General features: G+C 38.6%; 2 protein-coding genes across 6 annotated transcripts in view; one reads left to right on the top strand and one right to left on the bottom strand.

Moving 5' to 3' along the window:
- Positions 1 to 381, bottom strand: part of slc38a10 (solute carrier family 38 member 10) — a 30,230-nt gene extending 29,849 nt beyond the window's left edge. Inside the window, exon 1 of one of the 3 annotated variants that reach the window (XM_048169856.1) lies at positions 109 to 381. The gene's annotated coding sequence lies outside the window, so the exon portion shown is untranslated. The remainder of the gene's footprint in view (positions 1 to 108) is intronic. The other 2 variants (XM_048169857.1, XM_048169858.1) reach the window with 2 other exon arrangements.
- A 5,610-nt stretch (positions 382 to 5,991) lies between these two features.
- bahcc1b (BAH domain and coiled-coil containing 1b) overlaps positions 5,992 to 13,422 on the top strand; it is a 163,356-nt gene continuing 155,925 nt past the window's right edge. For all 3 annotated transcript variants that reach the window (XM_048169791.1, XM_048169796.1, XM_048169790.1), the window contains exon 1: positions 5,992 to 6,116. The gene's annotated coding sequence lies outside the window, so the exon portion shown is untranslated. The remainder of the gene's footprint in view (positions 6,117 to 13,422) is intronic.

The raw sequence follows: 13,422 nt of genomic DNA, 5'->3' as shown, positions 1-13,422 counted from the left end.
TGCTTTTTGTATGCAAAAAATAGCATTTCTCATAACTAACCACACTGACAGTTTATAAAGTTTCCCATCTCGGGACTAAAGAGGTTTTAAAAAAGTTTGTTTACATACCACGTCCACACTTTTCCCATCAGTCATTCATTTCTTCTAAGTCACCATCGGTTCATGACTTTTTTTAAAACGATTATTAATAAACGTCCGGTGATGTTTATGCCGTCTGTATAAAGTTACAGGAGATTCAACAAATATTTAAAAAGATATTTCACGAAAGAGGCAAAAAAATCCTTGTTTCCCCTAATCTGTAACCAGGAAGTACGCACAGTGCTGCCAGTGTGGCGTTACCACCAAAGACACTAGTGCGCCCTGCTGCCTCCAGTGGCCAGGAGTGGAATTACATGCTGCCTACATCGTCACAGCATGTCACGTTTAGTCACGTTCACTTTCATTTGACGAATATTGCTGAAATTGGAAATTGACGGTTTGTTCGTTTTGTTTTCAAAGTAACCAACACCTGCAATATCTTAGAGTCCCGCAATGCTTTACTTTGACACACGGTGTAGGTTTTATGCATGCAGAGATCACATCAATGGCTCTGTCTGTCAACAGCACCTACACAGACGAAACACGGTGTTGTTTCATTTGGACAGAGATTTGAGCAGGAAAGGGAAACAGGAACAAGGGATGTTGATCTGCAACAGGAGCCCTGCGGAATCCGGGCAACAGAGGCTTCTGTTCTGTTGATAGTTTGTATGGAGGAGAGAGGTTGGGACCAGCGTGCCCCAGTCAGGCATATGCTCTCCTGGGAGGGGATTTTAGTGTGTTGTTTTAGGGGGGCTGGTTTTGGGTAGGAGACAGGAAAAGTCTGGCTATTGTGTACCACTGGCCTTCGAACCTAACTGACAAGTCAGCCCATTGGCCGGAGGGTCTTGTCACTCCACACCTAATCCCTGAAGATTGGAATTAGGCCCAAGCAGCAGAAGGAGAGACCGTGGGCAGATTGCTGGGCAGATTTGGCAGCGGGGGGAGAGAGATTCTGTAGCCAGCAAGAAATTAGACACAGGCACCCGATTGAACCGCTGACCTCCAGGGGAAACCCCTGGTCAGCACGAGGTCACGGGAGCACAAAGCGGGGCGATGAACTGCGAGAGGTCAAGCATGCATGCGGCTGAAAGAGAGCCTTTGTGAGCTCAGGCATGCACAAAATTTCCCATCAGCCACCAAAGTCACAGGCTCCTCAGGAAGCCAAGGAAGGGGGATGAAACCTGGCGACGGAGAGTTGCAGCGCTTGATATGTGTGTGTGTGTGTGTGTGTGTGTGTGTGTGTGTGTGTGTGTGTGTGTGTGTGTGTGTGCAAGTGACCTCAGAAAGGACACACACAGACTGCGGCTGTAATCACATTTAATTACACATCAACCAGCCTTGTGAATGAGGTTTTTAATGCAGACTCTCCCTGCACACAAAAAGACTGACATGTGCAGCTAAACATTGCCTACCTTTGTCCTCCTAAAATCTATTAAAGCCCTCTCTATTAACCATCAGCATTGCTAAAGGCTGCAGATAACGGCCATTATGTTGATAATTGTGAATAAAAGGAACAAAAGATGTTTTTTGTGCAATGAGAATGGTATGCCTCAATCAACCGTTCAACCAAAGGTCGGACCTATTTATAATGGGAGCCTGGCTGAATTTAAGGGCTGATTCAAATAAAGAAACGAATACCTGTTCCTGTGCCAATAATCTGTCATCGCCTGTAGTCAGTAATCAATGGTTTAAGTATTCTAAACAGCCCTGTCTGTGTTTGTTCATTCCAGTGTTACCTGTTTTAATATGATTCTCTAAATCAAATCATGAGTTTCAAATCTATTTGAAATTCATGGTGGTGTGTTTTAAATACAATAAACTCAGTGATGAAGATAAGAAAATCTGTTTAGAAGGAAATCCTCTAGAATGTCTTGTTCTGCGTACGTTTGTGTGTGATTCAGAATCGAATTATGATTTTTTTCAAATTCGTTTCCTGAGTTTGGAATGAGGTAGCAAACAGGATGCAGATTTGCAATTTGAATTTGAATGTAAGTACAATTAAAATGAATTGAAATTGAAATGACTGTAAATTGTAATTGTTTTAAAATTGCTACATTTTTAAAATGGTTTTAAAATTATTGAAGTTTGTTAATAGGCATATAGATGTAGATAGATATTTAATAAATTAATTTTAGGGTGGGACAACCACTTAATTTCCCAGAATGCCTGTGTTGAATTGCAATTCAGTAAATTCCACTTCCTGTCATTTCTACTCTAGGTCGTGGTGATGGTAAGGGAACCAAATTTTTCAGTACTGAACTGTCATAACCTTAATGATAAAATAAATAAAATAACAAAAAGCACCAACACAGAATTAATTGACTAATTAAAGAGTTATTACCATTCATTATGTTAACATGCTTTTCTTTTTGTCGAACATATATATATAAAAAGTATGTGAACCACTTGCAGAATCTGTGAAAATGTGAATAATTTTAACAAAATAAAGGAGAAAATAAAGGAGATAATACAAAATGCATGTTATTTTTATATATATATATATATATATATATATATATATATATATATATATATATATATGTATGTATGTATACATACAGTATATAAACATAACCACAGTTCAACAAATATATATACACTACCGTTCAAAAGTTTGGGGTCAGTAAGAATTTTTTTTTTTTTTTTTTTTTTTTATAAATTAAAGAAATTAATACTTTTATGCATTAGATCAATCAAAAGTGACAGTAAAGACATTTATAATGTTAGATTAGATTAGATTTCAAATAAACACTGTTCTTTTGAACTTTCTATTCAAAGAATCCTGAAAAAAAAAAATATTGTACACAAATATTTTGTACAGTTGTAAACAATAAATGTTTCTTGAGCAGCAAATTGACATATTAGAATGATTTCTGAAGGATCATGTGACACTGAAGACTGGAGTACTGATGCTGAAAATTCAGCTTTGCCAACACAAGAATAAATTACATTTTAAAATATTTTCAAATATAAACCGGTCATTTTAAATTGTAATAATATTTCACAATATTACTGTTTTTACTATTTTTAATTAAGTTAATGCACCCTTGGTGAGCAGACGAAACTTCTTCTAATAACATTAAAAATCTTACCGATCCCAAACTTTTGAGCAGTAGTGTATGTACTGTATACATTATATATACATATATATATATATATATATATATATATATATATATATATATATATATACACACACACACATATATATGCATATAATTATTTATAAGTATATATACTGTTATATACATATACTATTATATACTGTGTGTGTTTGTGTGTATATATATATATATATATATATATATATATATATAGTGTATTTTTTTCTATCAAATGCCAAATTCAAGATTGAGGGTGAAAGTTTAAAACTTCATCATTGAATATACTTTTTAAAATATCAGGGGAGATATGTCCCCTTCGATGTCTATGGCAGTTACTCTGATTTAGGGAGAACATTTGGGAGATGACACAGAATATTAGCTGGTGCTTGAAAACAGTGTTCATTGTTTCATGGATATTTCTTGTTAAATAAGCAGAACACGGCCACAGACACATCGATGCGTCACTGTGTGGGGGTCAGTAACGTTGCTGGGAATTTTTCCCGCATAACACATGCACAGGCAGCTCTTTGGCATGTGCATATGGACAGTAAAAGTGTCAGAATGACATTTACACCATTAGAACGACTAAATCTCTCTACGTTACAGATACTGCTATTACGGCTTTGGGCGAAGCTCTCTCACACACACTCAAACACACAAGATGGCAATTGTGAAGGGAAAAACTGTGCATTCAGTATTTACTTGGCCTGACAGCTATAATTTCGGTTTTCACACAGCTTAAAGATAGGGGGTAATTAAAGTGAGAATGTTTTCCTTTCAGATTAGTTGTCCTGTCCATTTATCAGTTGTCTGACCACATGTGTACAGACGTTGGTTGCCTGTGAAGCACTCACTGAAAGTCAGTCTTTCAGAAAGAGCGCCAAATTGTCTTTGCCCATTAAAAGCTGCTCTCCACCCAAACATGGCAAGCGTCTTGGCTTGAGAGGTGGCTATTTTACAGGCCTAAAACATTCCTCTGCCTCTTTCCTTCCGTCTTTTGCTGTACCCGACCCATCCCTCCCCCCGTGACTGCCAACTACAGTAGCGTCTGTTAGTACATCTCAATCAGGTTTTCATGTTGAATTGGGCTTAACTAACCCCTCTCAAACACCCATGAAATAGCAGAGAAAAAACTTGTCATAAATCTTTACATGGGGGGGGAACCCTCAGACTCGTAAAATAGGAGGGTGACAAGAGTTGCGCTGATGGGCTGATCTATGTAGCCTCTCCTCTCAAAGTTATGCACAGCCATCCTCATACAAACCCGCCATATATCAGCCACGGGGGATGAAGGGTCCGGTCAATGGCCTGGCCTGTTACATGCAACGGGCACAGAAAGGGCCCCTGTGTCGGCTCCCGTCGAGTTTCTCCAATTAAAATCCTTTTTTGAGACATGGTTATGTGCGAATGCCGACACTTGACTGATTTTTTGATATACAGACTTGGTAGGTGGGTCCGTGAGGAGAAAGAAGGCACCTCATTCCTGTGTGGCGGTGGGGAGTGATTGGGGTGGTTTTAGGTTTCTGTAAAACTAACGGATCATTTAGGACTCGCTTGATGAAAGTGAATTCTAAATATAATATATTACGCCATAAATGCTTTGATTCGGCCTCAGTTTACACAAGCAACGGCCACCGTATGCTTCTGGAAATCTTTCTATGCCGCTTTTGGGCCTCTCAATAATTCTTTGAGAAATCTGTGTCGGCCGTTTTTTTTTTTCACTAATTATAACCCTCATGGTAAAAAGAGAGGAGACAGTGGCAGCTCAGTGCCTTAAAAGAGAAAAGCATAGATCACAGATGATTTTAGTGGCCCCTCCCTCTTCTGCCCCTCCCACTGAAACACGGCCAATCACAGGCACAGTGCTCAGACCAGATGCATGGCTCGCAGCTGCTGAGGAATTAGTGGGGTACAGCCAGTGCTCCCCTAACATTACTAATGAATCTCTTTTAGATGACTTTCATGGCTTCACATGCAGCAAGTGAGCTACCCAGCCCCTGCCCTCTGATTGACCCCATCCTTGGCCACGAATCTTCTTCATAGTGACTGAGGGGAACAGATGGGGTACAGGAATACCCCCCTTTCCTCACCCGTTTTTCACTCTTTCGAATAACCATATAACCCCCACCCCCCTTTTTATGGACCATGACCCCATAATCTCTCTCTCTCTCTTCTCCATCAACAGTGTAGCTTTATAAGGCTCCTTTCTTCTAGGGAAGTGAATGTGTGCTGCATATAATAGAGAATCTTTTTGCAAATCGAAGAAATGTCTTTGATGAGGTCAAAACAAAATTAACATACCTGGTACAGGAGAGTTTTGCTTCATGTTGTCGTTCACTATGGAGGAGATGTTCCTGTTGCCACATTTCAGCCATTATATCTTATTATTCACTATGCTGTCAGTGTCAAATATGTTTAGACAGCAAAATACATTCGAGTTATGGGGCATTTCTTACTTCTTTATTTTGTAATATTATGTCATTTTATTTTGACTTTTTTTAACAATACCTAACAATGCTATAATAATAATATAAAAATTGTAATATCTTAACTCTTTCTGCAGATAACATCGATACGCCTTTAGGTGGCGGCAGGTGCCTGTTCCAGTTTTTGGAACCATTCATTCAGATTTGTTTAAAAAAAAAAAACTCTGATTCATTCAAAAATGACACAAATAATGTGCTGCAAACGAATACTAGCATACTACTCTTTCTTTTTTTTCTTACTATATCTTTCTATTGCATAAAAAGTAAGTAGTATGGTAGAACACGGTTCTGAATTCAGAAAAGGTCTACAAGTGATTCATTGAATCATTCATTGAACCGATTCATTCGAAAAGACGGAATCATTCAAGGAAGGAAACACCACTACTGCATTATTCTTCTGTGGTTTTTAAAGACGTATTGAAGATGTACTTAAAGACGTGTTTGAAACGTAAGTTACTCAATATTAACTACCTGTTTATTGAACTGTTGTATAAAAGCAATATCACACAATCGGCCAATTAGGCTAGCTGCACCTCAAAATGGCGGAAAACGTCGTTGCTAACGTGACGTTTTTGAACTAGCAACGGAGACTTGTTCTTACAGAATTGTTCTATATATGTTATATTGTTCTTTTGTATTATATTTATGAAAAATAAGTACCCTGCTTGTTTATAAACGGCCATAACACATACATTTTACACGTGATATTGCTTTTTACTGCAATAAAGATACTGTTTTTTTTTTTTTTTTGATATCTTACATGCTCAGCATTCGCAAATCTATTTTCATATGTGTGTGTGTGTGTGTGTGTGTGTGTGTGTATACACACTTGCATGCATACTCCAGGATTATTACAAGCTACTGGGGGTTAAAGGTGCAGTATGTAAGATTTCTGTCCGCTAGAGGTCGCTAGAGGCCTATTCAAAACAAAGGCGTAGCTTGATGACGCCACGTTTGAGCGCAGAATCTTGGGACATGTGGTCTCCACATCAACAGACAGTGCAAAAGAATTGGGATAGGACTCAGGAAGAAATCATGTTCATGGATGCGATTATTAACGTTACTGTAGTATGAAGCAGAGCAGGGGCGAGTGTTGTGGGAGCTGAACGAGGCCGCTGGAGCGATTGCGCAACACACGCTTCACGAGCAGCAGAACTTTTATTATGCCACAGTCGCCGGCGCCGCTTCCGCTTTTCCGGTCATGAGTATGAGGTTACACAGCTCTGTTTATTATATTAGATACATTTGAGTGTGTTTAAAATGAAGTTATAATGTTACTCTGTGCGTTCGCTCGGCGGCTGCTGTGAGACACTTGTTGCACACTGCAGTAAGATAGATCGATTTTAGAATATCATATTAAATTCTGAATGGCTTGTGTTGATAAATGGCATGCAATTCATTTTAAAACGTATTGTATGATGGAGAAAATTCTTACTGTTACTAAAAATAAAGTTGCATCTGATTATGCTATGTTAGCTACTTCACAAAATAGTGTTTTTCTCAGAGGCATGGTAAAGCATGGTACTCGCAAAAAATCAAGAGAATTAGATTTAAACAATAAGACTAAACGTGTTGAGCTATATAACAACAATTAGTTTTCTGTCTATGAATATATCAAAATAGTTGTTCCCTTCTCTATTAAAACATGTAATATATTAAAGCGTCTTTGGTGTTTCCATGGTTTCTACAAAATAAAACCGGAAACCGAGGGTAGCGCGGGTATGACGCAATTGACGGGCGACTCCTCACACGTCCCGGCACCTTGGTTAAAATTGCAATTTTCTCGCGATTTACAAATAGTTGGAAACATTTGGGATATTGTAAGAACTCAAGTGAACAAAATACATAACACTGGCCTAGTGGTTTTTGGATATTTTACTGCAAAATTATTACATATTGCACCTTGGGGCAGCTTGAGGATGAACCTTTTCTCCTTTATATATTTTTTTATATGATTAAAATCGCTTTGTAAAATAATCCCACTAGCCCACTGGAAAAAGTCCTATATGGCCAGTCCATTTCTGCTTACATCACATCCTCTTCAACTCCCTCTTCTTACCCAGAAACTAAATGGATTTCTTATATTCAGTGTCTCTCCGCTTTCCTTTTTGATCATTTTGTCAGATCTAATAGGCACATACACGCACATGCACAAACGCACACATACAATTCAGAAGGAGCACAGCAGCTGAAGTGAACAGGAATCAAAGAGACATTGGGGATTTTTAATGGCTCCAAATGGCCATACAGTGGTGACAGTGTAGAATCAACATCCATCCATTATCTCTGCATCTGCTTCTAACCTAGCCTTCACGAACACATGCTCTAGAACACACACACACACACACAATCACCACACACACACATACTTGCACTCAAACACAGGCCAATACAGACAGGTACACACTCACCCAGAGAAAGTGTGTCACACTTGCTCTGGGTCCTCTGGAATCTCAGACCCTCTCACTTTTTATTACCCCATTTCCTCCTCCCTCGTTCTGTGGCGCAGAAATGCGTGAGGATCGCCACAGAGCAGCTGCTGGCAAGAGCTGCAGGTTCGGGCCAAAGAGAAACACATTATCCTGTTATAAACAGGAAATGTCTTCTTAAATAGCCATAAGTAAAGGCTTCACTGCACAGTTGGACCCTAGAAACACACTATTTTTTATTTCATGTCGAAAGCCGGCATATGTAAACATAATCGCACATAAATCTAAACAGTTATTATTTCACAGTCTGCCTTTTATATATCCTCATAGCACAGAGAACATTTGTGAGCTGGAAATGCTGTGAAGCTGTTTAGCATGTGGTTGCTTATTAGCTTATCTATGTTGGTACATTATTTGTGTAAATATTGTGTAAGTATTTAAACACTTTTGAACACTAAAATTGTATGAGTAAAAAGTATAAAAGTATATTCCTAATTTTTATTTATAAATGTTAAAGAAAATATTTTATAATATATATTCTTATATATAAGATTCATATTATATAGTCGCCAACTTTGTAGTCAATAGCTACAGACCTCCAAACTTTGTGTGGCCTTCAGATTAGCTCAAGAATAGTGCGTAGAGAGCTTCATGGAATGGGTTTCCATGGCCGAGCAGCTGCATCCAAGTCTTACATCACCAAGTGCAATGCAAAGTGTTGGATGCAGTGGTGTAAAGCACACCGCCACTGGACACTAGAGCAGTGGAGACGTGTTCTCTGGAGTGACAAATCACACTTCTCTGTCTGGCAATCCGATGGACGAGTCTGGGTTTGGCGGTTGCCAGGAGAACGATACTTTCCTGACTGCATTGTGCCAAGTGTAAAGTTTGGTGGAGGGGGGGTTATGGTGTGGGGTTGCTTTTCAGGGGTTGGGCTTGGCCCCTTAGTTCCAGTGAAAGGAACTCTTAATGCTTCAGCATACCAAGACATTTTAGACAATTTCATGCTCCCAACATTGTGGGAACAGTTTGGAGATGAATCCTTCCTGATGCAACATGACTGCACACCAGTGCACAAAGCGAGGTCCATAAAAAACATGGATGAGAGAATTTGGTGTGGTGGAACTTGACTGGCCTGCACAGAGTCCTGACCTCAACCTGATAGAACACCTTTGGGATGAATAATAATGACGTGACAGGTCATTTTTTGACCAAAGGCCTTAATAATAATAAAAACAAAGATATGACATCCAGACTATGTAAGGTAGTACAACTAGATCTCTTTTATTGAATCCAAAAGGTTTTAATTATATTTTGATACATATAAATGTATTTTAAATATTTCGAAGTGTCAAAAGGTCATTCGGTTTAACCGTCTAATGGCCAATACAGCCATTTCATTTGTGATTAAAATATCTTAAAATGAAATAAATATATATATTTTTTATTCTCCTTTTGCCAGCTAGCTAGCAAGCTAACTAGCTAGCTAGCTAGATATCAGCCTGTTAGCATTGTTTCAAAATAACGTCATTTGGTATAACCAAATGTGTTCCACTTATATGGAACACACACACACACACACACACACACACACATATATATATATATATATATATATATATATATATATATATATATATAAAATAAGCTATATAATTATAGAAGTATTTTTGAAATATATCACAGTAGAATATATTATTTTATCAAAATATATAAGTATAACTTATTTAAATAATTGTATAATATTTACACAATTATTTAAATAAGGATTGGATAGATTATTCAAAAAAGAAGTTAGGGACTTGGTTATTGTTGATTGCATTTTGAGATGTGGGTGATGCACTCTAAAAAATGACATTTGGATTAAACATTACGAGATTAATAAAAGAGAGAAACATTTATATGGATGAATCATTCACAATAATATCTATAACGTTCATTTAGAAAATGAATTTTGATTTCAGGCCGACTTTAAATAAATGCCACTTGGTTTGATATTTTGTGATGTAATGCAATGACATTTGTCATGCATTTTCATGCAAGAGTAGCTTAAGTGTCCAAATACTTTTTGGGGCTGCTGCTGTACTTGTGTATTTTTTGTTGCCGTTTGTGTGTTGTGAATGGCCCTGGTTTTGTGTTCGCCTGCACATGAGTGAGGCCTGCACACAGACAGTGGCTATCCACATGAAAGCCTTCACTGTCCCCACAATCTTGCCTTTGTTCTTACACTGGTCTGATCAAGGGCAGTCTTTGTGAGCTCCTTGTGCCCTGCCTGCGTGCACTTTCAAGGGGATATTTCTCTTCGTCTACTCCTTTGCTTTCTTCTCTCTCTGAAATTTAGCTCCATAATTCTTGCCTTTTTCCAGGTAAATGAAAAAAGAGGGCAACGTGATTGATGTGTTTGGCGGCTGTAGGGGATGCAGTGGTGTGGACAGAGGAAAGTGGTTGAGGAATAAAGCCATGTCTTCCCTTTGTCATTACATCCTCCTCCCCATTTGTTTTTTTTTCGCCAAGTGTCCTGAAACAACAGTGCTGCTCTTTATTTTCTGTAATGGTGCTGCTTATTTGCTGTGAGTCATTGACTTTGTGCCAAAGCCACATTTTCCAGTGAGTTTTGAGCTGTAAACCGCATCAAAAGGAGGGGTGGGGTGGGGGGTCATTCCTGCAGTGAGTGTAAATATTTGGGCACAGAACACATAGTGGGTGGCACTTTGTGTTCACGAGAGAGGAGTGGCATTGCCCTTGGACACACAGAGATAAAACTGTTCCCCTCTGTGCACAAGCGCAGGAACTAACCCTTTACCCACCTCTCCTTCACTGCTTAATTAGCTCTTATGAAATTAGATGAAGCCCACAGATAGACTGCAAGGGGAATTACTTGCGTTCTGGGTCTCATAGCTGTGACTCAATATTCTGATCAGGTCTATTGTCTGTATTCGAGGAAACAGGTGGTCTGGTCAGGCAGGAATGAAACTAGATTTTTACATTTTCTGAAGAAAAAGTCATGCTTGCCCCTACATATCTCACCATAATGCTAGAGTGTTCTGGGTGGTTGCTAGGGTATTTCTAGAGTCTATGGGAATTTTCCATCCATTTTATCATCTTTCAAATGGAAATCATAATTGTTTAGAAAAGTAATAGCACACCCTCCTCAACAAGCCGCACAATTTGAGGTATCACTCTTGTTTGCACTACAAACTGCGGGGGTGCGGGGTGTTTGCACTACAAACGGGGTGTTTTGCACTTGTTTGCACTACAAACTGCGGGGTGATTTTAAAAGAATAGTTCACCCAAAAATGCAAATTTTGCCATTTACTCACCCTCAGGTTGTCCCAAATCTGTATGAATTTCTTTCTTATGCTTAACACAAAAGAAAATATTTTGAAGAATATGCTTAACCAAACAGTTGATGAGCCCCATTGACTTCCATAGTATGGGGAAAAAATACTATGGAAGTCAGTTCTGGCCTAAAAGACCTTAAAGGGGACCTATAATGCCCCTTTTACAAGATGTAATATAAAACTCTGGTGTCCTCAGAATGTGTCTGTGAAGTTTCAGCTCTAAATACCCCACAGATCATTTATTATAGCTTGTCAAATTTGCCCTCATTTGGGTGTGAGCAAAAACAGGCCATTTTTGTGTGTGTCCCCTTAAATACAAATGAGCTGCTGCTCCCGGCCCACTTTCCAGAAAGGGCGGAGCTTTAACAGCTCGCGCTTCGGTTGCTCAACAACAACAAAGCTGGAGAATCTCACGCAGCCAAAATGATGATTGTCAGTAACGGTGTTCAGCCTTACATTGTTCAAACCGGAGTCGGACACTGATGGAGAGACTCAGGAAGAAGTTACAACTTATAGAATGTATCTGGACGTTTCTGAACAGTTAGTGAATAAATGTATGTATTTGCTGTGGAGTTGATTCAACACATCGACTAGCATGTGGCGTCATGTTAATCTTTTGTGCAAATCCAGTGTCGAATTGACCCTCGTTTGTGAAGCAGTCCGGCGTAAAACGACGACATGGCAACAACACTCTACTACAACAACTCTTCCTCTTCTAAAGCAGCCCAACATGACCTCTGGGGCAGGGTTTATGTAAATTTTAGGATTAGTGACGTCACTAACCCAGGAAGAAGCTTGTTGTCCCTACCATCCATTTGTTGTAGTCCTTAAACAAAGAATTAAAAGGTAATAATTCCCTTTGCATTGAACTTTGAGCGTCGTAACTTTGCAGACGTTTTTTTATGCTCTAACAGCAACATCAACACTAATCAACCACCTCTTTAACTCGCTAGAGTGTGGAACTGAGAAAAATTTGTTTAAAGATTTTTAGTTGTCTAGCCAAATTAATTATAGGTAGGACACTGGAAATCTGGCAATTAGATGTTTTTAATGAAAATTATCTACATAAAAAATCTTGAGCTCAAACTTGACTTTTGTTACTGAAAGTTACTGTACTCTGCCTTTGTATTGTCTGCAAAAAGTGAGAAGTCACGCCAAGGCAAATGGCAGTAACTTCCACATTATCAATATTTTGTTGCTGATCACAATTTACAAAATCATTATAGTAACACCTGTATAAAATCTAGTGATCGTGGCATTTATTTTGGATGATTTACAATTGCTTTGTTAAATGGAGCAGTTTGGTAGTCTATTCATTGGATAGCTGACTAGCGTATTTGTGCTATAGACTGCTAGCCTGCTAAATGATGTAGATTGCGATCTATCTAATTTGTTTGTCTAATGCATCTTTTGTGTTACACAAAAGTCATGCCTTTCAAAGCCATCTCAACCATCATTTTCCTTCGAGAGCAATGGGCCATCCTTAAACTCTATTAATCAAAACAACCACTCAACTATTTGTTTTATCGTGCATCAGATGTGATTCAGTGACAGATGTATGACACAGGCTACACTGTGATTTAAACACAGCAAACTCACAATAAAACAATGGCAGAATACCATAACTCCAGACTGGCACAGTAACTAATAAACAATGGCTAAACATCAGAGTACCCTAACTCAATTTGAGCGTTCCATAACAAAGGCAAAGAGCGGTAACGGGTGTTGCTTTGTTCTGCCTTGGTTTCTCCTGGGCTTTTGGAAGTTACCGTTAAGACAAACCATTATTCTCTCGAAAAAAACAACGGAATTGACTCAAGATACTTATCCATATGATAAAGGAGGTCTTGAATGTCCCAAAAATGTCAGTAACTAATTTTCGACCAAAAATAAAGCAACTGCCTTTTGCCTTTGTAGGGCAGAATAGGGCCCATCAACTGTTTGGTTTTCACCATTCTTCAAAATATCTTCTTTTGTGTTTAGT

This window comes from Megalobrama amblycephala, linkage group LG20, assembly GCF_018812025.1.
Source record: "Megalobrama amblycephala isolate DHTTF-2021 linkage group LG20, ASM1881202v1, whole genome shotgun sequence".
NCBI lineage: Eukaryota > Metazoa > Chordata > Actinopteri > Cypriniformes > Xenocyprididae > Megalobrama > Megalobrama amblycephala.
This window is presented reverse-complemented; position numbering and strand designations above follow the sequence as displayed.